The 24,502-nt window shown below is 49.8% G+C and overlaps 1 long non-coding RNA gene across 1 annotated transcript in view; it reads left to right on the top strand.

Moving 5' to 3' along the window:
- Window positions 1–744: 744 nt before the first annotated feature.
- Window positions 745–24,502, top strand: part of LOC144145540 (uncharacterized) — a 90,942-nt gene continuing 67,184 nt past the window's right edge. The window contains exon 1 of the long non-coding RNA XR_013317521.1: window positions 745–848. This is a non-coding gene — a long non-coding RNA (uncharacterized LOC144145540). The remainder of the gene's footprint in view (window positions 849–24,502) is intronic.

The following is a 24,502-nucleotide window of genomic DNA, read 5'->3' as shown; positions in this document are numbered from 1 at the left end:
AACGCATTTACTACCACCAACTCCCCAAACACTAAACGTTAACGCAATACACCCACCCCCTATGCGACGCATTTACTCGAGTCCCCCTCGCGGGGAGATGGGCCTTTTTTTCAAATCAGATGCCCTGTTTTCTTTCTTTAGACCGTCGTCCATTTGTGTGCCGTCCATCATTCATTTTATATGTGGTCTGCGGCTACAGACTCCAGGTGCTTCACCTACTTATGCAATAATGCTTCGCAATAATACCGTTAGTTCAGCCAAGCAAGGATCCCCTACCTTCCGGTCTTTGACGCGTACCACAGTTCTTGCGAAACCTAAGGCAAAAGTCGCCCCTCCTGCGTACACATATGACAAGTGGATTGGATACGTGTTCACAAGGCGTATAAAAGAAGCGTTCTCGTCACAATAAAAGTTTGCTTCTTAGTAAAGGGGCGTTACTAGTCCCACGTCCATCATTTTGTCTATTTATCCCAAGGGAGTAGTGGTATCCCTTCAAATAACTCTGAATTCCTTCTCTCAACTTACGGACCCTCAAAGTTGAATTCTGTGGGCAAACAATGAAGAATATTTTTGCATGTTGAGGTATCTGTTATACCAATGTAAACAACAATACACCTTACGGTCTACCCACTTTCGTCATCAGAAAGAATGGGGTTTTGTTCTCCAACATAGAAATGTATATTTAGAATTTTGATATCAAAATTGAAGATATCTACGCAGCTTCTAAGGTAATTCGAAAAGATATTTACAGCAGAAAAGGACGCTCTGGTACCGCGGATTCTACCGGAAATGGACACTTTGGGCGTTGTTCTGGTCTTCGTTACGGTTTTAGCAAACGTGCAAGCAAAGTAAGAGCATTCTCGTTTCACATTTTGGATTATACCTTTCTTCGATTGGGAAACAAATATTTTTCTTACATTCATGAAACAGTTGCCGCTCTTCAAAACGAACGAGACGCAACTCCTTATTTTACGTTCGTGCGATTCTCAGTGGTTTAATTACCAATATTGCCCACATCCGCTATATAGTTGGCCGTGTAGTTCCCTTATATTTTTGTTTATTTACCTGCTGATTTTGACCTTAAAATTATTTTGCGAAATAGGAAAAAGATGATACCAGCTCAGAAAGACGGGAACGGTGATGCTGTTGTTACGCAGGAATAAACTAAATTCTTGTAGTTCTCCCTCCCTAATGGCCCTTATATTACGTTGCGCTTTCCCTAAAATATTTCAAAAACGTCACCTTAAACTCCGCAAATTATTCAATCTGCTTCAAATCACCCAAAGGTCTGTGTTTTAGGGTTGAGTGTTTATGGAGATTGCCATGGATTCCAGTATCCTAGTTAACTCTTGCGTCTCCTGGGAAAGTTTACCAGTATCGTGTCTAGTGGTCGTACGTCTGATTTTTACTGCACACTGCGTGGTAATGTCCACAAAATTTTCGCTTGCTTCCTGTGTCATAAACTCTCCTTCCTCGGTTAGATATGAATATCGGTTCGGTAGCGTGATTCTGAATTCTTCAACTTTCCGTCTTAGTGTTAGCTTATAGATAGGCTTCTTTCATACTTGGTTGTTAAGGTTCCTCCTCAAATTTAGCCTAATTCAAGATCTTACCATACGGTGGTCCCTACACCTCAGCCTTCTGAGCGCTTCCACATCCTTCACGACGCCAGGGTTATCTCTTAGTACGAAGTCTATTTCATTTTTATGCTCAACAGTCAGGCTCTTCCACATCAACTGCCAGCTATCCTGTTTGCAGAAGGAAGTATTCAAAATGCGTGAAATATTTCGTTCTGCGAACTCTAAAAAAAGTCCTCCTGTTATTTCTACAACCCAGACCCTAGTTGCCAACTGGCTTGTCTGCAGCGTGCTTCTTGATTACTTTAGCAATCAAGTCTCCCATAACTACGGTATACTGTTTTTTTTTACATTAGCCATTGCCGATTCCGCATCCTCACAGAAGCGTTCAACTAGCTTCTTGTCGTGGTTCGATTTCGGTGCGTAGACCTGTACGACCTTGAATTTGTACCTCGTATTGAGCCTAATTACAGGAACAGCTGCCGTTTCGTTAATGCTGTAGTATTTGCCTATGTTTTCAGCTATGCTTTATTGACTAGACATCCCGCTCCCAGTTTTCTTCTGTCCACTTTACCACAGTTACATAGGACGTGTACATATTTCAGCACTGTAAAGGCTTCACCTGTCCTCCTAACTTAGCTAAGCCCTATTGCGTCTCATCTAATGCCATATAATTCCTCTAGCAAACCCTCTACATTCGCTCCGCTGGATAAAGTTGTCGTGATAAACGTTGCAAGGTTCAGATTGCAATGCATGGCTGCCTGTGTGGATCCAGGGATTCTTAGCACCCTTTGCTGCGTCACAGGTCCTACCATCGCCGTGGTCAGTTGCTTCGAAGGCGCTCGAGACTGAGGGCTGGGGGTCAATTGACGTATTTAAGGGAAATTGGGGTTATTGCTACAGCAGGAAGACCAAACCCACTCTGGTGAAGAAGTGGGTTACCGGCAATGCTCGTCGCGATCAGGCCGCACCCCACGCCTCCTTCTGCATTCCATCAACACGCCTTCTTTTTTTATCCGGTGAGAATTGCGCGGCACCGGCCACTTGAATTGCCCCTGGGAGGCTGCAGTGAAATGGGAATGAAAGAGAAAAGGACCCAGGGGCCCAAAATGGAAGAAACGAGGTTTTGGGCAGTTCTGGAATGGGGGGACCACGGCGTCATTCTCTACACCGGGTGTTTTCCGTTTTGCACGTTAGGGGGTATGCCCGATGGCGAGGATCCGGGCGCCAGTGGGCCGAGGTGCTCTGTCCAGAAGGAATTCGTCACGCACCGGCCAGAGCCCGACGGCGTTTGCTGTTGGAGTCCATGTGTCCGGGAAGACTCACAGGGATGTTGGGCATAGCTAGAACCGCAGAGTGACTAGGGCTGGAGTCCGGGGCAGTGAGTAAAGCGGACCGGCCAAAGAAATGCTCCTGGTCAGTTAGAACTAGGAACGCATCCCACGAGAAACAAGCTGTGAAGGGAATAATAGTGGCGACGCAGTGTAAGTGGTAAGCGTATATATCTACTTAGGCCAAGTAGTGACCCTGGATCGAAACCATGAGGCAGAGATATTTAGAAGGATAAGAATTAGGTGGAGCGCATTCGGCAGGCATTCTCAGATAATGAATGGCAGCCTACCATTGTCCCCAAAGAAGGAAGTTTGACAGCTGCATCTTACCGGTAGTTACCTACGGGGCAGAAACTTCGAGGCTCACTTAAAGGTTTCAACTTAAATTGAGGACAAGTGAGCGAGCAATGGAACGGAAAATGATAAGAGTAACATTATGGGACAAAAAGAGAGCGGAGTGGGTAAAAAACAAACTCACGTTAATAAAATTTAGTAGAAATTAGAAGAAGAAATTGGTATCGGGCGGGCATGTAATGCGAAGGCAAGATAAGGGTTGGTCATTAGGGGAAGAGAGTAGATTCCTAGAGAAAATAAGTGTTGCAGGGGGTGGTGGAAAGTTAGATGGGCAAATGAGATCAAGAAGTTTGCGGGTATAAATTGGCCAAAGTTTGCGCAGCAGCAGGATAATTGAAGATATTTGGGAGAGGCGGTTGCCCTGCAGTGAGCGTAGATAGGCTGAATGATGATGAAATATGATGGGGTATTGTAGCATCGACATTATGGTGAACGTAAGAACAGCGCATCTTCTTCAAGCTTAAATGAGACTTTGACAGGGCGCGCACTAAGAAGATTCTGCGGACCGCTATAGATATACTTGAAACTGCACCAGATTCAGCTTATAAGCATGAACAGCAGATTTCCGCCCTCTCTCGCCCGCGCAGGTGGATATGAATATTGCGCGACAATTAAGTTAACTACAGATCCACACGTAGTGTTGGCCACTCACTCCCACGTTACCTAGAACATCTATAATAGCAGTGTGAACCAGATTGGCACTAGCGCCTTTGAGGTCACAGAGCAGTCCACCCACGAGTCGGCGACAGTGTCTTCCTGCCTCCAAGGATGCGACCTGCGTGATTACACTGTCTAGAGGATAACCGCCTTTAAAATCCTGTAATTATATACAGAAATGGTGTGTATCTCATGAAACCATTTGAGTCATGCCAACAGCATTTTCTCCATAACCTTTTTGATGAAGCTTGCCAAGGCGATGGGCCTGTATGAGGAAGCTCCAAGGTGGATTTTTCTGGCTTTAGTAGAGCAGCCACTCCAGTGCAGTTGCAGTGGTTGGGCACAGAGCCAGAGATTTAATTTGCGTTGAATCATTGATCAGGAGCTTTCCTATCTTTGCTGTCAGTCATCATCAGGTCCTGGCGCAGATCAACGGCCGGACGCTGAAAGAGTGGCATGCAGCTCTTTCTTGGTTAAGGGAATGTTGAAGGGAATGAAGGTGAAGGGAATGAAGGGAAGTCGCCCTCATAGACACGGAAGCCTACTACTGCGTAATGAGCGGATCATTCGCGTCTGAGCTGACGAAACATACGACCAGATGGGACGGTCCGCACATACTCAAAGCAGGACGCCATTTCGTAACGCCAAGTGGAACGTGCACATCGCGCGTCGCCATGACGGCACGACGTACGAAGCCGCATTCGTTATTTTGCCTCACTGCTGTTATTTTGGGACGGAATTCTTGTAATTGAGTTTCTGACGGACGACGGTGCAATATTGTATCTTCAGAGCAAGCTCTCATCACTCTATGATGCTGGAACCGAAACAGCGTGGTGCTCTACAGATCGCTAATGATCATGTCACCCTGCCACCCCGCGCAAGTTTGGTGATCACCGCCTACTGTGAAGAGGCTGCTCCTCACGTCGAATCTATTGTACTGAGTGTCCAAAGTTTGCTTCTCTACCGCGGTGTCTCCGTCGCAAGAGGCATTGCGCGCTTTAAGCAGCGCAATCCCACGTGTTAGTCACAATTTTACCGAGCAGTACCAGCCTTTAAACAAAGACGCTGCAATAGCTTTCCTCGAAGAAACGCAAGAAGCACGTGACATGGTCGCGTTCGCCGACTTTAAACGCACACCCGAAGACGCCATCAAGCTTCCACATCCCTTCCACGTGAATCCGGTGCTACCGCAAGAAGAACGCTCTTTTGCTACAGCGAGTGTTTTTCGTGAAACTCAAAATTACGTCAGACGCCTCCAGCGAAGTACCGAATTATAAACGAAGGTGGAGCCTGACCTACCCGACAGTCACCGCACCGCGTGTCTTCACACTAGCGGGAAGCCATCCGGGCACAAGTGGACGACATGCTCAGCGACAACATTATACAGCCATCGAAAAGCCCCTGGGCTGCGCCGGTCTTACTCGTGAAGAATAAAGAAAGCAGATTAAGTTTTTGTGTTGACTACGGGCGATTGAACAAAATCCGCATAAGGACGTGTACCCCCGGCCACGTATCGACAACGCCCTCGACCACCTCTGCCACGCGAAGTACATTTCATCCATGGATATAAAGACAGGCTAACGGCAAATAGAAGTGGATGAGGCATACCGAGAGAAGACTGCAGTCATAACCCGGACGCACTTTGGTGATGCAGTTGGAGCTGCGCTGTTGGTGACGGATTTGGTGCTGCGCACGGCGCCAGCCACATTTCAAAGAGTCATGGACACTGTGCTAGCTGGCCTGAAGTGGTACAGCTTCCTCGTATACCTCGATGACGTTGTGGTATTCACCCGGACTTTCGACGAACACCCTTCAAGGTTGGAGTCTGTAGTGAGGCTATTCGCTTGGGGGTTAACGCTGATGCCTGAAAAGTGCCACATCGGGTACGAGGGACGAAATTTTCTAGGCCATATGATCAACACCGTGAGAGTCCTGCCTCTACCGGCAAAAAATTCAGCCACAGCGAGCTTCCCAAGGCCGTAAGACAAGATGGGCGTGCGATGTTTCTCAGACTGTGACCTTACTAAAAGCGCTTCATTGCAAACGTCGCACGCATTGCAGAGCCACTTACGCGCTTGACATAGGATCATCATCATCATCGTCATCATCATCATCAGCCTATCTACGCCCACTGCAGGGCAAAGGCCTCTCCCATTATTTTTCCAATTATGTCGGTCCTGTGCCAACTGTGACCAAATTATCACTGCAAACGTCTTCATCTCATCTGCGCATCTAACTTTCTGCCGCCCCCTGCAACGCTTGCCTTCTCTAGGGATCCGCTCTGTTACCCTTAATGACCAGCGGTTATCTTGCCTTCGCATTACATGCCCTGCCTACGTCCATTTCTTCTTCCTAATTTCTACTAATATGTCTTTAGCACCAGTTTGCTCCCTGACCCACTGCGCTCTCTTCCTGTCCCTTAATATTACACCTATCATTTTCCGCTCCATTGCCCGCTGAGTCGTTCTCAGTTTAAGTTGAACCCTCTTAGTGAGGATCCAAGTTTCTGCCCCGTAGGTGAGTACCAGTAAGATGCAGCTGTCATACACTTTCTTCTTCAGCGACAATGGTAGGCTGCTATTCATTATCTGAGAATGTCTGCCATATGCACCCCACCCCATTCTCATCCTTCTAATTATCTCTGCCTCATGGTTGGGATCTGGGGTGACAACTTGGCCTAAGTAGACATACTCGCTTAGCACTTCCACTGCCTCGCCACCTATCTCAAACTGCTGTGCTGTCCCAAGGTTATTGATCATTACTTTAGTTTTCTGCATATTAATTTTCAGGCCCACGGTTCTACTCTGTTCACCCAGTGCGGAAAGCATGCTTTGCAATTCGTCCCCCGAGTTTCTTAGCAAGGCAACGTCATCAGCAAATCTGAGGTTACTGAGGTATTCTCCATTAACCCTTACTTCAACCTGTTCCCAATCCAACGTTCTGAATACTTCTTGTAAGCATGCTGTGAATAACATCGGAGAGATTGTGTCTCCTTGTCTGACACCCTTCCTTATAGGTATTTTACTGCTCTCCCTATGGAGGATGATGGTAGCTGTAGACCCATTGTAGATATCTTCTAGTATTCTTACATAATGCTCATCTACCCCCTGGTTCCGTAATGCCTGAATGACTGCTAGGGTTTCGACCGATTCAAACGCTTTCTCATAATCTATGAAGGCTGTATATAGTGGTTCAATATACTCAGCGCACTTCTCTATCACCTGATTGATCGTGTGAATATGGTCCATTTTTGAATAAATTTACGGAACCCTGCTTGTTCTTCAGGTTGACTGAAATCTAAGGTTGCAGAGATTCGGTTAGCGATTACCTTGATAAATACCTTGTAGACGACTGACAGTAAGCTGATCGGCATGTAATTTTTCAAGTCCTTCATGTCGCCTTTCTTATGGATTAGGATGATGTTCGCGTTCTTCTAAGATTCCGGTACCATTGCGGTCATTAGGCATTGCGTATACAGGTTTGCCAGTTTTTCAAGTACAATTTCTCCGCCATCCTTCAAGAGGTCTGCTGTTATCTGATCCTCACCAGGTGCTTTGCCCCCTTTGATTTCTTTCAAAGCCTTCCTTACTTCTTCGGTCGTTACTGGTGGGAAGTCTATCTCCTCTGAACTACTGTCTTGTTCGGCATTATCCTGTATGTCCCGGCTACTGTACAGATCCCTATAGAACTCCTCGGCCACTGTGACTATTTTATCCCTATTTGTGATGACATTGCCTTGCTTATCCTTAAGTGCATACATCTGATTTTTCCCCACGCCAAGACGTCTCTTCACTGCTTTTAGGCTACCTTCGTTTTTTACAGCGTATTCGATCCTCTCCATATTATACTTCCGTATGTCAGCTGTCTTACGCTTATTGATTAACTTCGAGAGCTCGGCTATTTCTATTCTGTCAGCTGCGGTAGAGCTTCTCATGGTTTGCCGTTTCCTGATTAGATCTTTCGTCTCCTGTGAAAGTTTACCAGTATCCTGTCTAGCCATAGTGCCCCCGACTTCTACTGCACACTCCGTGAAAACGCGTGTAAGGTTGTCGCTGGCTTCCTGTGTCGTAAGCTCGGCTTCCTCGTTAAGGGCGGAATATCGGTTCTGCAACGCGATCCTGAATTCTTCTACTTTACGTCTTACTGTTAGCTCATTTATCGGCTTCTTTCGTGCTAGCTTGTTGCGGTCCCTCCTCAAATCTAGCCTAATTCGAGATCTTACCATACGGTGGTCACTACACCTTAACCTTCCGAGCACTTGCACATCCTGCACGACGCCAGGGTTATCGCATAATATGAAGTCTATTTCATTTTTGTGCTCCCCATTCGGGCTCCTCCAGGTCCACTTCCGACTCTCCCGTTTACAGAAGAAAGAATTCATTATGCGTAGGTTATTCCGTTCTGCAAACTCAACTAGTAGGTCCCCCCTGCTATTTCTACAGCCCAGACGATACTTCCCAACTGCCTTGCCTCCACCCTAATTCTTGCCTACTTTAGCATTGAAGTCCCCCATAACTACGGTATACTGTGTTTTTACTTTAGCCATTGCCGATTCCACATCTTCATAGAGGCGTTCCCCTACGTGGTCGTCGTGGCTGGATGTGGGCGCGTAGCTCTGCACCACCTTGAGCTTGTACCTCTTATTGAGCCTAATTACAAGACCTGCTGCCCTTTCGTTATTGTTATAGTATTCGTCTATGTTGCCAGCTATGCTTTTATTGACTAGAAATACCACTCGGAGTTCTCTTCTGTCCTCTAGACCACGGTAACATAGGACGTGTCCATTTTTCAGCACCGTAAAGGCTTCGCCTGCCCTCCTAACCTCGCTAAGCCCTATTACATCCCATTTGATGCCCTCTAATTCCTCGAACAACACCTCGAGACTTGCTTCGCTAGATAAGGTTCGCGCGTTAAACATTGCCAGCTTCAGATTCCATTGGCGGCCTGTCCGGATCCAGGGATTCTTAGCACCCTCTGCTGCGTCACAGGTCCCTTTAAGACACCCTTTAAGCTTAGAGAACGCCCAAGGAAAAGCATTCTGCGAGGCGCAACAACGCCTTCAAAATAAGCCCATGCCTGCGGATTAAGGACAAAAACGCCGAAGCGAAAATTTGCACGGACGCCAGTAATATAGGCGTGGGTGCCGTCCTTGTCGATAAGCAAAGCGGTTGCCTAGAAATAATCGCCTTTGACAGCCATTGTCTGTAGAAGGAGGAGAAAAACAACTGAGGCTCCGAGAAAGAGTGCCTCGAAATTTTATGAGACATTGCGAAAATTCTCCCATACGTGTATGATAGACCATTCAAGGTTGCGACAGACCACCATGCCCTGTGTGGCCTCGCCGATTTGACACACCCCTCTGGCCATCTGGAGCGTTGGAGCTTGCGCCTGCAAGATTTCGACGTTATAGTCGTATATAAATCCTGCAGAAAAAACACCGACGCCGACTGCCTGTCCCGCGTACCCGTCTACTAAACCTCTATGAAGACAGCGCGTTCTTCGGAATCAGGACAGAGCGACCTAGCTGCGCTGCGGCTTGCCGACCCCGACTTCCGCGTCATGATCGGAGGACTCAACGCAGAGCACGTTATCGTAGGACTTCGGAGGACGCAACGTCGCCACGCCTAGGGCGTTCAAACGGAACTTACCAGCATTCAACCTAAAAAGGTCCTTCCTCGTGAAGAAAGTTTTCAGCCCCGGAACGACAAGGAATTATCTTCTTGTCATCCCCGCAGACCAGTGTGACAAATTTTTTGAAGCGTGCCATCATTACCCGACTTCCGGACACCTCGGCTCAGGACGCACTATTACTACTTGCCGCGCATTACTTCCGACGTCACCCACTATGTCCGGAGCTACTCTGACTACCAGTGACAAAAAAAGCCACCGGAGAGACCCGCCGGACTTATGCCGGCGATCGCCACCCTGTAGGGGTCCTTCCAACATATTTTAATGGACGTTCTGGGACCAATTCCTATGTAACGATCCGAGAAAGAGTAAATTGTCGTAGCGACCGAGTACATGACGCGCTACTTGGAGAACGGCGCTCTTACGAGAAGGACTGCACAAGAAGTCACGAAGTTCTTCATAAAAAAATTACACCCATCTCCCCATAGGGAACCATGAGTAAGATGCGGAGCGCCATGGGGGTTCCGTTTGCGTTTTCATTATGTTTGTTAGCCAAATTTGGTGGAAATGTAGTGAACCCCGTAATGCTGATATATCCTACTCATGGTTCCCTTCGGGGAGATAGGTGTAATTTTCCTTATTGTATGCGTATATACACCAGTGAGACGAGATTGAAGTGGTATCTAAAGGTCTTTATTTAGGTTTGCAAGTCTTCTTACCTTGGGTATGACGTCCTTATGGTCGTTGAAGTGCACAGTCAGTGGATCTCGTAGCAGCGGTTGTATGTAGTCTTCGCCGTTGCAGTTGGTAAAGAAGAGATCGATTCACGTTCCGTGGACTGTAGTTGGGTGTAATTGCTGTTAGTGTTTGCGCTCCTGTTCTCACTTAATTGCGTCAGCACACTCACTGACGGGGCTGTTGCTTCCATCCTACTTCATCTGAAGAATCACGGGGTCAAGCGCAAGCAGAACCGGAGTTGTTTTTGTTGCTGTTCCTCTTCTAAAGCACGTACCCACGTGGGGGATTGGCCAAGAAATGGTGGTGTGCGGACGCCGGACCACCACCGACGCCGCGGGACATACCCCAGAGCATAAGACACCCGGCACCTAAAAAAAGTTTGCTGCGACATGAAGACCTTGAAGTCCTACTAACGGACCCGAGGAACAGCCTTCCCTTCGGAGCATATGCAAGGGCGTTTGCGCTATAGCAGCACGAATCGCAGAAGAACGATGTCGTACCAACCCCAAACGAACGGACCAACGGAATGCCTAAACGAGACCATCGCACGTATGCTGTATATGTACACCGACGTTGAACATAAGACTTGGGACGAAGTGTTTCGGTATGTCACGTTTGCGTACAACACGGCCATCGAGAAAACTACGCAGATGACAACGTTCAGCGTGAGGAGGAGCCGCGCCAGCTATCTCGAGTTGGCACAAGGGACAAGTAGTTCTTGGATGCCGGCTGCTACAATCTGCGACACCGAGACTCCGAGTAGCGCCCAAGGGATCGTGTGTGGGTGTGGACTCCCGTTCGACGACGGGGACTCAGTGAGGGGCTTTTGCGATGGTATTTGGTACCCTATTGAATTCTACGTCTTGGCCAACGTGCCTTCGAGGTGATACCAGATGGTGATTCCGGAACATCACGACCGCGCACGTGGCCCGAAGTCTTTCATGTGGTTCTTTTGAAACCATACTACGCAAGGTGACGGACATTTCTTGTTGCGTGTTCGGACTGTCTTTTATTTGAGCACGAAGTCAATACACGCTTAGAGGGGTTATGCCGCGAATCTTGCATTTGCTTCGTTTATGTTTTGTTTTTCTGACCCGCTGCGGCGGGCTATGTTATCTCTGTTATCCGTGGGCCAAATGAAGCGTGTGCTCAATACCGTATTTTTTCGTCCGCACGTGTTATCTGCTTTGATAGGGAGATTGTTCTGAACTGACAACTTCAGCTTCGAAGGATCTACTTTGATCTACAGTGTCCTGAGGAATGCCTCCAGAGCAGACTCTGCGGTACTTGATTCGCCGACACTCGCCTGCGCACGTCAATTTGTTTACTGCTCCTTCGCCACCTCTGTATTCTTTGAGTTATTAGGGGAGCCGAAGTTAGCTCCAATAAACGTTTTTTTTTTTCATTCAAGATAAGTTCGTCATCTTTGGCTTCGTTACAATACGACGAGGGGAGGTCTGCGCACAGAATGGCGAACACCGCTCGTGATGCTTTGCCCATTGTCGCACCGTCTTTCGAACGGGGGATTACGTGGCCAATCGCCGTCGAAGGCTTATGAACGATGCGCAATTCTCCTATTATGAATGCGCGGGTCAGCGTATGGCTAGGCCTCTTGGAATTCATTGCCCTTCTTGCGTTGTGCGACGAGTTCCGTAACGAATAACAATTTAAGGTGGCCCTTTTCTTAGAATTCCGCAAATAACTGGCTCTCTTCTTTTTGTGCACATATTCACGAGAACAAGTCGCTGTCACTGTGTTGAATAAAGTGGACACAGCTCAAGCCTTGTAGTTGATCGGATGAGCTGAAATACAATAAAGGTGGCGAATGGTATACGCATGATTCTTGTGAATGAAGACCTCCAGGTTCTTGCTTCGTCTTGTCAGTTGCTCATAAAAAAACACATGGGGCTTTCGGATTCCCATTCAACCATCAACTGGAGGGTGGGGTGGATTGAATTCGGATGCTTCTTGAGGTAGTCAACTACACCGGTCTTCATTACGAGAAACATTACATGTCAGTATGTCTACACTTTTTTACATTTGTTACATGTTTTTGTGTCTGAAATATTGTAGGTACATTTTTTGCACTCATGTATGTCTGTATTCTTGTTTGGACCTCTTTTAAGCAATACTGAGCTAACGGCCCTTAAAGTAACAAAAAACGATGATGATTAACACGGCGATGGAGGTATGTCTTGTGGGTCCAAGCACCAAACGGACGAGGAGGCGCTAGCGACGTCCTCGTCCTTGTTTGGGCGAGGGCGATTCTTACGCCCCTTCCTCCTGACCCTACAAGGCAACGGGAGATGCGCACAGGAGAGTCCCCGGAGAGACCAACCTTGAGACTCGCAGCAATCGCACGGTATGTCAATGCCCTTCGACCACTTTTGGCCGTTTATTGCATTGGCTGTTGTTTCCCACTGCCGTAGTTCACGGCACTCACCATGTCGAGTAGCTCATGCCTTGATTTCGTCAATGCGTTATCTAGGATGTCCAGTGTTTTCCCGGTAGATATTCCACTCCTTGGTGGGTTGTCGCCGTATCCGCAATGTGACGGCTTGCGCCGTCGAAGGTCAGAGGAACAGCGCAGACTCCTCCAGGTCGAGTCCAGTTGCTTGAAATGTGTAGCGGCAACAGAGAGCCCATTCCCCTATGTCAGCACGGATCGCCGTGGTTAGAGTCCACCGGCCAATGCCGGCGGACGCAAACTGCTGCCAGAATAAGGGCTGGGCCCACGCTGACGGGTGTATATGCCCCAGGGGCTAGGTGCGTAGTGCAGTGTAGTGTCTGTATCGTGGTTGTCCGCGTAATAAACCCCTGTACTAAGAAAGTTAATACTTCCCTGTGAAGTGACTGATAACGTACACACGCGGTGAGAGTCCTGGCTTGCTCTCGAACCCGTTGTGGGCAGAGTCTCTCGGCAGGGCAGTTCGGTGCTGCGCGAGAGCAGTCAGAATAACCACGCGCGTGCTATTCTATTATTTTATTCAGTTCCTTAATGCTAATGGCAAGGATTAAGGATAGGATATGCCCACATTTCTGGGCCCCCATGTTGGGCGCCAGAAATGTGGGCCTTACCTGTGGAATGCAGTGCAGCCTGCCAAGAATCCCACCATGGGTTAGAGCGAGCCAAGCCGTAAACGGCCACGGTGGCCCTCGCCACGCGTGTTCAGTCACTCCGAGAAAACGAAGTAGCTCCTCAGAACTCGATTTCATTCCGGTTGATGCACGTACAGCCACCAGGCCTGGTAACACTCCTAGGGCAGAGAAGGGGGTACCTCCGACCGTACGCTTTAGGCCACAGTGCCTGACGCGCAGGGCGGGTAATCGGCAGCTGTTGGTCCAGTGGCGTAAGCCACCGAAGCGCTGCGGGTGATGGGCCCGGCTAGGCCCGAAACCGACCACTAGACTGACTGAGCAACCAATAACAATTCAAATCACCTGCGGAAGCAACGGGCGAATGAATGAATGAAACCACGTTTATTCCATATTATAATGTGCCGCGGGCACTGTGGTGGAAAGGACTACGGTGTTATAGAGGAGGGAAAGGGTTGGGCTGCCTCCGTTTTTTTAACGGGCGCATTGGAGGCAGCTAAGTGGGGCCGCTTGAATATTGTGGCTGTCGAGGAGCCTATCACCAACCGGCGGCACCGCCGGTTCTTGAGAAAACAGGAGTTCTCGCCAGAGCTCGCTGGCTTGATCCGAAGGCTTGGGATCCTGACAGGCCCATGTCCGGAGAGAACACGGCCAGGGTCCCGTTTTATGGTGGCCAGGGCACGAAGTCTAGATGGAATGTAGAGGGGGCACTCCCAATACAGGTAGTCGAGATCAGCGCGGCAGTTGCACGTCGAGCAGTTGCCAGTTATAGGCGGTGGTGTGTCACCTCTGTGGAAACGGTTCAGCAAAAAAGGAGTAAGGAGTGTGCCTGTCTGAATTCTTTGAAGCAGGACAGACTCTCACAGTGTGAATAACTTCAAGGGGAGCGGTGGTATCAAGAGAGAATTGCCAACTGTTGTGAGGTAGTCCGCACGTTGTTGTTTTGTCAAATACATGTCTGCCATCGGACCTGCTAGCTCGCGTGGGGTAGCTAGGAGAGGAAAAGGAGTATCGGAGGCTCTGGCTAGTGTGGTGTAAAGGTGAGCGCGCGCTAATCTATGAGCCTTCTCGTTTCTGGGGATACCACAATGCGCGGGGACCCATTGGATGGTAACATCGTGACCGCGTTCACGGAGTAGGCACGCCTGGTGCCGAATCGTTTGCAGCACATGATCGGTGTAAACATTAGTGCATGCTCGATGGGCAGCCTCAGAATCAGTGTACACACGATGGTGAACGGGGTCAGTTTCAGATGAAGTTTCGAGGGCCCACTCCAAATAATCTAGAATGGCCATTAACTCTGTGCGGGTGCTGTACATCGCCTCTGTTGATACATGATGGCGTCGGTTCTGTCACCCATTATCTGGTCGTACCGCGCAGTGGCATAGCAAGTGCTGCTGGTACCACCTACCGGAAGTGCAGCGTCCGTATATACGATGCATTCAGTCAAGGGGAGGGCGCTCGTAGCCTTGACATGCCTCTTGGCATAGGCAAGGCGCCGAACTCGCTGAGTGGGGTCCTAATTAAGCCGAAGTGGCTTGCCATCGGTGAGTGCAGTAACTTCCCTCGGCGGTGTTTTGTTGAGCAGAGTGGGCAATGTGTGGATGCCATACCCGAGGAGCATGCGCGTGTACCGCCCGGCATTTGTCACGTGAAGCCTTGTCTCTTGTGTGCGGATGTGCATGTCGACGAGCTCAGAAAGGTTGTCGACCTTGGTACAGCTCATCGAGGCGTGTGTAGCTTGGAAGGCCAGTAACAATGCGTTTGGCCTTGTTAAGTTGCCGATCGAGTGCGAGCATTTGCCTCAGGTTGACCGGATGATACCGCAGTCCATACATGATACGGGAAAAGAGAAAAGCTTGAGCAAACTATTGCATTTCCCTTGCGTTTCCTCCACAAATGCGGTTAGAGATTCTGCGTAAGGCGTGCAGGATTTGTTTTCTGGTCCTCGTAACACGTTGGAACCAAGTGCTCGGTGTGGAGTTCTCGTCAAGCTGCATACCAAGTATTCCGATTGTAGATTTTCGAGTTATTGTAGATTCCATCGGCTCCTGCAGTACCACGTGCGTTGGCATGCTGCAAGGCGTCCTCCAGCTCGAGCTTGGTGAAGGGACTATTAAATGGCTCGCTGGCTTGTGAACTTGCATCCTTCTGGTACGTGGTGTCTGTAGGGCGAGACGTCTGAGGGAAAAACACTTGAGTGGCCTGTTCGGCGGGCTCCTGAGCGCTAATGCCTTCCCGCAGGGCCACACGAGCCCCGCCATTGTAGGTCTTGCGCTGACCGAGGAGAGAGCGCAGTATCGCCCGTACCTTGGACATGTGAGTCTGCCCATTGATAGATTCACAAATTCCCATCCAGCGGTCTGACGCGAGCGTAGTCGTGTACTCTTCAATGGAACGCTGCATTTTGCGCAACCGTCCTTTGTGGCGCGCAGTCTGGCCGGACCGCCGGTATTGAGCGAGAATCCGGAGCCTTCTATTCCATAAGGTGAGCAGATGTCTATCATGTTCTGGATGGTCAAACGGAAGGTTCTTGGTGGTTTTCCGCTTTGCTGCCAGATGGTCAATGTTACTGGGCGGAAGCTGCTGCTGTAATAACTCGCAGTATTTGTCCCAGTGTGTGATATGGCTTAGTCGTGTAGTGGCGTCTGACTTAACCTTTCTATTGGTGTGGCTTGTACGAAAACCTATGAGTATCGGAAAGTGGTCGCTTCGCATGCAATCGTTCAGCACCTCCCACTGAAACAGCTTTGTGCGGGTGCTCCAGGTGAGATCTGGTGACGTGTCTGGTTGGTGAACTGTCTGTCCCAGTCTCGTGTGTGTTTGGGGCGTATTGAGAAGTGTCAGCCCGTACTTCGAGGCATCTTCCATGATGCACCTGCCACGCGGACTGCATTTGTTGTATCCCCAGATGACGTGCTGAGATTTGAAATCCCCACACAGCAATATGGTGTCCTGTGGATGCAGCTTCTTGAAGTGGGTGATAAAACCGAGATCAACAGGCACCTTATTACCTCTTTTTCTTGTGGTTTCTGGAAAACGTACACGCAGAAGACGAGGATTGTACGCTGTTATGAGACTTCTAACCGGCAACCAACAACGCTAAGAGTGCTGCAGAACCACGGTTGCGTATCTAATTGCACGTGAGTAGTTCCCCGTCGCATATACAGTGCCATCTGCGTGGGTGCAGCTAGGTCTTCTGACGGGGCGTAGCCGTCGTAGCCCACTATTTTCAGCACAGGGCCGTTGATTTCTTGAAGGGCAATGACAAGTGGACTGTTGTCTTGCTTGCTGATGAACCGGGTAGTCATGTCAGCCCTTTGGCTACGAAGCGAGCGGCAATTCCACTGCAAGACAGTTGTCCATTGCGATGATTTTGAAAAGCTAGCCATAGTGGGGCGTTGTTGTGCAAGGAGCAATGGAGTTTCGTGGTGCCCAAGGCGTACGCACCGCATGTGCTCCTACGGTTGTCGGTGGAGTTGTGCCAAAAGGGAGCATGCGAGAAAGTGTGATACGCTATATGATGATGTGGACGCATTTCTCTATGGCCCGGGTAATGAGCTGATCAACCTTTGCATGGAATAATTTCTCTATTTCCGCCATACAGTTTTCAAGACGCCATTCGAGATCCTGGAGTGTCGTAGTGGCGGGCGGATGTGGGTGGTGACCCGGAGGTGGGAGCGCTGTTGAATGAGTTGAGTTCCTTCCACAAAGCTTCGCCCCTCTACCCGAGGCAGGTTGCCCCGCGGAGGGAGCTAGTGTTGAGCATCATGAACGCCGTGCGCCGAAGCTAAAACCGATTGTTAGGCGCGCGTTCGCCTGTTTAGCTACATCCGCGAAGGTGTTTCTCTTGCTGTCCTCAGAATGTGCAGCTGGGGGTACCGTTGGCCAGGTGTAGAAACTCTGGCGTGTTGCCTTGATCATGGGTCTGGACAGACCTTGTTCTGCCTCGGGATTGCGGTGCTGGCGCCCCTGCGTCCGCGTTTTCCTGCGTTGCCTTTCGGCAGCCGGATTGCGTTTTTGTTCAATTTTCTGGTTTGGTTGTCGTTTTTTTGGGCAGTTTGTGGCTGTGGCCAAGTGTAAACCACCACAGTCGCGGCACTTCGGTTCTGTGACCGGACATTGTGTGCCCTCTTCGTGTTGCCGCATACCGCATTGAGGGCGTCGTGCTGCCAAAGTATTGGGCACTGCTCCTTGCGATGGCAAATTTTGTGGCATATATCACAGACAGCCACTCGCGCATGGTACGGAAAAACACGAATAGTAAATGACCCCAGGCCGACCTTATATGGTAAGCTCTTACCTTCAAATGTCACCATGACAGTTCCCGTGGCAAGAACAGGGCGCGCCTGCAGGATTTTGCACTTGCTACACTGCAATGGGTTCATTAGTTCCTCAGAAGTCAAGTCCCCAGCGTTTTTTATAATGCCTCTGATTTGGTTGCGACCAACGGCCTCGTACGCTTGAAAGGGCACGTTCTTTCCTCTTATTGGCAGAGACGCTATCGCGAGAAGGACGTCGGGCACATCGGGATCCGCCGCGTCGACAGCGAGCTGGTTGCTATGGCCTAAATAGCGAACCATGAACTTCGCCAGTGGGCCTTCTACAGAGAGATTGAGGTGAGCCGAAATGTGGTGCGTTATGCTTTTGTTTAATAGTATGAACTGCTCATCCATGATGCGGCCCGGCTGCTTAGGCCGCAGGATGACGGTGTGTTGATAGTTGCGTGGAGCACCTGGGCTCGGAGTCGTCGCGACCATCGCAGGGTTCTGCTGTTTACTTCGATAGCTTACTGGTATCCAACCGTCCTCCGCGTCCTGGCGGTCAACGGAACCAGGGCGAATGGGAGGTGCGCTTCTGGCGTGAGGGTAATCCCTGTGCATGTATGAGTACTGTCGCACGGGTGTCGACAAGAGCGAGCCTCGCGCGCCTTTTTTTCCGTTCGGGGTGGTAGAAATATAGCTAACTTGATGGGAAGCATTGTCAGGCTTGCCTTCAGTGCCGTCCTGTTCCTCAAGCTCCCGGAGTGCAGCGAATAGGTTGGCGTCTGGCTGCAGCAGCACCTTTGAAGGCATGGCAGTGGCGGCAGGGTTCTTCGTTGAAGTCAGCGGCGGGGACGATGCAGTCAGATTGTCTGGAGACTACAGGTTCATATCTTCGGGTAGTGGCACGTCGTTTGGGAGCACCGAGGCCTCTGGCGGAGCCATCAGTGACGCCAGCAATATTAGCAGCGATGGCCGCCGGCAGCTAGGGTCACTAGGGTGCCTCAATGATAGCCAGCAAGGGACGCTAAGGCAGAGGGTGCATGCGAGTCCGACTCCCAGTACGTTCGCAAACATCACGGAAGTAAGAAAACGGCGGCCGCTCAAGCCGAAGCGAGTGAGCAGTGTGCGAGAAGGAAGTACCTGACGGAGCTGGCACCCAGTCAGTCTCGCCAGTGCCAGACCGAAGCGCGCGCCCACCGGCGCAAGCCCTTGGGCAGGGCCACTACGTCACACCCCGCGTGGCCCACGGACCAGCGCGCATTGGTCAACCCGTGCCCCTTACAGGGAGAGGGCGCGAGGGGCCATCCTCGCCCCTCGGGGATAGAGGATCGGGGGCTACGTGCTCGCGTAATTAGAAGTAGGCCTAATAGATATCCCCACAGTCTTTCCGGGTAGTCATCGCTGTCGTGGTGAAGGGAGATGATAAGGTATTCAGGCTAGATGCTGATTGGTGCTGAATGATGGAATATACAAGAAGCGCTTGATTCCTCAGGGAGTACTGGAACGATGAAGCAGCAAGCAGTGTGTCGCGAATGATAAGCACGCGGTCGACTGCACCAGGGCTCGAATACCAGATCAAACTTCGGATCTTGACTAGGAATGAGGTTGACGGCGAAAAACGCTTAGCTTGCGCCAGCCATGCCTTCAAATCCCTGGAATAAAGTGGTTGTAGTTGAAGGTAGGAATTGGGTTCGAAAACGCCACTCGTATTATTCGCAACACAAAAAGCTCCACCAAAACGAATCAGCTGCGAGGTGACAGCGACAGTTGTGTGGGCGTGGATGGTGGTTATTTGCGTAAATGCTCAAGGTGAGGTCACTGATTGGGCTTGTGATACGGAAGACGGAAGTGAACGTGGCGTTTTCGCAGTCGCAGGTGATGAATCCACGTAACGTATCGGTGCATACGGATTGCTGTTTAGAGGACTGGGCGCAAGTGATTGAGCAAAGGCATTACTTTTTACTGCTGTGGAAGGAGAAATTTGCCTAGTAAACAGAAGTTGTTCCACGATGGGTACTCGGACAGCCTATATGGCCATTTTGTAGCGCTACGCCTTGTTCTTGATGCCTGGGGCGCAAAAATGGCTTACGAGCCGCGTGAACCACACAGAAGGGTGTCTTTCGCAGAAAATCTGCCGTACTGGAAAAGTGAGGTGGGGTAGTTGAGGGATGAGATTCCGAATACAGACTGGCGTGGTAAAGCCTTGGCTTACGTTTTCCAGATCGCATTTGCAACGCTGATGTAGTGTCGGTGATGGCCGCTAACTCGGTTGCTGTGAATGCATTCCAGTGCATTGCGGTCCCTATCGTCAGGAATTGTAAAGGGGACGTGAGAATACAGCCGGACTTCAATTATTAGGAGCATAGAGCGATTAGCAGAAGCCGAACTGCGGTGGGTATGGGCGAGTAGTCGCGCCAATCGAGTTTCAGTGTGGCAGATTGGGAGCGTGGTCGCTGTAGTTCGAAGGCTGTATTCCAACTGTCAGTCGCATGACTCGTGCCTCATGGCTCGCAGCTCGTGACAGTATCTCCAGTCACATCATAGGCAGTGACTACAGGAGGGTGTGGGAGCTGAAGGGCGCAAGAACCCTCTGGGATTTCCTGGCGACACTGGCCCAACTCCCTTACTCCCCAAAGTTGCATTGCGACTGACATTACCAGTTGAGGTTTCTTTTGGGCTGGCTCTCTCTTTTAACTTAAAACCCTATTGTGGCTAAAATCTCACATCATCATTGTTTTCAGAGAAGTGCATGGCGTACTTTCATACTGTTCATTCATTCCTTCAAATCCTTACAATAAAAGCACAACAGCTCTAGAAACATTTGTGGAGGTTGCGAGATCCATTTTCTTGTTCACTTTTTAAAACGTTGGAATATAAACGCCATACACACCCAAAATACATATCTCAATGAATAATTTGATATTTTTAAAGAGACGGAGAGAACCCACTAACGATCAGTATTAAATTAGGGGTAGCGTAAGCTCATGAAATAAATATGTTTCTGTATAATGAAGCAATCATGCGTTGCTTAGTTTATGTTTTTGCTTTTAAAGCCCGGCTGCGTCTTGCTGTGTTATATAGATCCCGAGTAAAGTGTTCTATTCTTTCTTTCTTATGCCACGCAGATTATCGCATTGGGCGCCACTAGCCTAGACTAGTCTTCTATTATCTCCAGTGTTCTCAATGTAATTCGACGGTTAGAGAAACACCGGCGCCAAAATATAAATGCCCGGAGAGCAGACGCCGTGGCATTCTATTTGCCGACGCTCGCCTGCACACGTGACGTTGTTGACTGCTCCGTCGCTGCCTGTGTATTTTCAGTCGTTACGGGAGCACACATCCGCTCCAATAAAGTTGTTTTCCCTTGAAGGGAAGAGCGTCCTCTGTGGTTGCATGACATCTGGTGAAGCCGCGGGGTATATGGACACTAAACCATCTGCAAGTCGCCAAGCAAGCCCCACTCCTTCCAGCTACCCACATACCCACAGCAAGGCCTCCAACGCGACTTCGATCTACTACCGGAGAAACTGAAGAAGGATCACGAAGCGAGCAGAGCCACGGTCGACCAAGCACATTGTTCCAGAGTTTTGAAGCAACCTCGGAAACCCCCACCACTACGGGGACCACTGGTTAAGATCTGGAAGCGCGGCAAGAGAAGGTGGAGCGCGTCCGATGTTTCAACTCATGATATGACAAAGAAACCCTGAGGCAATGTTTTTCTACCACATAGGCTCGTCTCGAGTCTGGTTTGAAAATTACGAAAGCTCGCAAACGTCACGAAGCATCTTTAAAACGGAAGTTTGGAAAACCTTCCCAACTATCGGTGTAGAGAACGAGCTGAGCCATTGTTGCAGATGCGAATCACACCCAAACGAAGGTGTTGTGGTGTTCGTTGAGGAGATGAAGATGCTATCCCGATGAACTGATCCCAAAATGGCTGGAGAAAAGAAGGTGATTTTTCTGATGTGGGGTGTTAAACAAGAGCTTTTTGCTGGACCCATTCGCAAATCACTAAAAACAGTAGCTGACCTCGTGACCGAGGCTTTTATGATAGAGAGAACCCTGTTTATGCGTTCTAGGCAGTGCGATGTACCACTCAAGGTGCTCTTTTGCGAACCCCGACAATGCCCCATTCGCCGCGGGAAACTTACGGGAAGCTATCCCCTCTGTCGTTCAACAAGAAATGAGGGAACGTTTCCCAACAACGCCGCAACCCCAAGTCACGCACCCTGACGTGATGTGAGAAGTTCAATATCGACGGGAGCTTCTACGCCGTCGGAAGCCCTGCGTGAGCACAAGCGATGGCCTACGTCGAAGCTGTTCGTTCACCCCGCCCTCCTCCCAATCGTCGTCAAGATGTCTCGCCTTACTGCCGCCCACTGTCGCCTCGGGAAGTCCCCGTAGCCCAAAACCAGACGCCCAGGAAGACGGAAGTATGGCGAACCCGCACTAATCGTCGTCTGTGTTACCACTTCACCGATGCCGACCACGTCTATCATCCCTGTCCATACAAGAGACTTGGACGGCGTGGCTTCTTCATCGATTTAGCTCGCCCTCTTCCTGGCCAAAGACCACGTGAGATAGCCGAGTAGCTATCTCAAACCATCAGTGGTCCCGCCCGTTTCAACCTTTTGCAGCCGCCCTATCAATACCAGTAGCCGAACCGCCAGAGCAATGCTGACTTCACACGTGGAAGGTCCCCCAGCCAAAGAGAGGGAAACTGAGAGCAGCAGCGTCTGGAGGTAAAGTGCTAAACGGTGAGAAAACGAAATCGCTCCGAGGACGCAAGCCCGCACCGAACACCGTGATTGACGACATGCTTCAGCCCGACGACCCGACCTAACCCTCACGTGAATTGCGAACACGGCGACAGCCACAAGGTTCGAGGCGTACTGGACATCACCGAGCCTACTGCTGTAAAGATGACAACGAAGACGCCTACTTATTGACCGTCAACACATACAAGCCGAGATACGATGCCTCGACGCCGCCCGAACAGGAGGAAGGCGGCGTCCGGTGTCCAGTTGCCCATCGACGGCTTTTCATCTAATCGCCTTTATAGACATGAGAGTCGACTCGTCAGCAAAAAGCGGATCATTCGCATCTAAGCTGAACGAAGGTACGACAAGATAGGGCGGTCCGAACATACGGTAGCTGGGGGCCATCTTTTAACGCCAAGTGGAACGTGCAGATGGCGCGTCACCGTAGACGGCACGACGTGCCTTGCTGCGCTCGTAATTTGCCCTAACTGTTCGTTCAACAGAGTTCTTGGAATGGCCCTTTACAAATAACCGTGCAATATTTGATACGCAGGCTAAGTCGACCATATTTTCCTCTGATCGCTCAATGACGCGGGAACCGAGCCCCGAATACTGTGCTGCTGTGAGGATTGCCGATGATTATGTCACCCTGACCCCCATGCGCGCTTGATGATCACCGTCTACTGTGAAGATGCTGCTGCTTACGTCGACGCTATCGACAGAGTGACCAAAGGTTGTTTCTTGACTGCGGCGTCTCTTTCGCAAGAGGGATTGCGCGCTTTAAGCAACGCCATTCCTACTTTTTGGTCACTATTTGAACGAGGATTGCAATAGTTACACAAGGGCGCTTCATTTAGGTTCCCCGAAGAAACGCAAGAAGCAGGTGGCGTGATCGCACTCGTAAACTGTGAACGGGCACCCGAAGATACATTCAACGTTCCGTATTCCTTCTAGAAGAATCCGGTGCTACGGCAAATAGGATGGAACAAATTATTGCGTTTGCTGCATCTCAAGAGCGAGTGGTTTTCGTCGAACTGAAAATTGTGTGAGGCACCTCTAGCGAAGCAGGGAATTAAAACCCGAAGATCGAGCACGTCCTACGAAACAGGGACCGTACCGCGTGTTTTCACATGAGCGGGAACCCATCCGGACACAAGCAGAAGACATGGTTACCAGCCGCATTAGACGGCTATTGAAACGCCTCTGGGTTGCGCCGGTCGTACTCGTGAAGAAGAAACAAGGCACATCTATGTTTTGCATTGGCTTCTGCTGACCGAACAAAATCACCAAAAAGGACGTGCACCCCTGCCACGAACCTACGACCACTTGACCACCTATGCCATGCGAAATACTTGTCTTCATTGGTTCTAAAGACAGGGAACTGGCAAATAGAAGTGGATGCGGGATACCGAGAGACAAATGCATTTATAACTCTGGGCTAGCTTTGCCATTTTAAGGTGATGCCGTTCAGGTTGTGCATGGCAGAAGCAACGTTCAAAAGAGTCGTGGACACCGTGCCATCTGGCCTGAAGTGGCACACCTGTCTCGGATACCTCAACGACGTAGTGGTATTCGCACGTACTTTCGAAGAACACCCTGCAAGGTTGGAGTCGGTAGTGAGGCTATTCGGTCGTCGGATTTATTGCTGAAGCCTGAAAAGTGCCGCATCGCGTACGAGGAACTCACGTTTCTGGGACATATCATAAACACAGCAAAAGTCCTGTCTCACCCGGCGAAAAATTCCGCCATTGCGAACTTCTCAAGGACGAAATTCAAGAAGGGAGTGCGAAGTTTCTCGGATTGTGAGCATGCTACCGGCGCTTCATTGCAACCTTCACACGCATTGCAGAACCACTCACGCGCTTCACAAAAGATAGCACCCCTATCAGCTGGGAAAAGGACCAAGAGACAGCATTCTGGAACTGCAACAACGCCTGCAAAACGCGCCCATGCTCGCTCATTTCGACGAAAATGCCAGAGCCGAAAATCACATCGACGCCACTGATAAAGGTTCGGCTGCCTTCTTCGTCCAAAAGCAATATGTTGTATAGAAGTAGTAGGAGAAAAACTAGTCCGCATCTAAAAAATAGGCCCTC

Source organism: Haemaphysalis longicornis, unplaced genomic scaffold (genome assembly GCF_048455015.1).
Source record: "Haemaphysalis longicornis isolate Haplotype H1 unplaced genomic scaffold, Haemaphysalis longicornis Haplotype H1 scaffold_7, whole genome shotgun sequence".
In the NCBI taxonomy this organism is placed as follows: domain Eukaryota; kingdom Metazoa; phylum Arthropoda; class Arachnida; order Ixodida; family Ixodidae; genus Haemaphysalis; species Haemaphysalis longicornis.
Note: the sequence above shows the minus strand (reverse complement) of the source record. Positions and strands in the feature narration are given on the sequence as shown.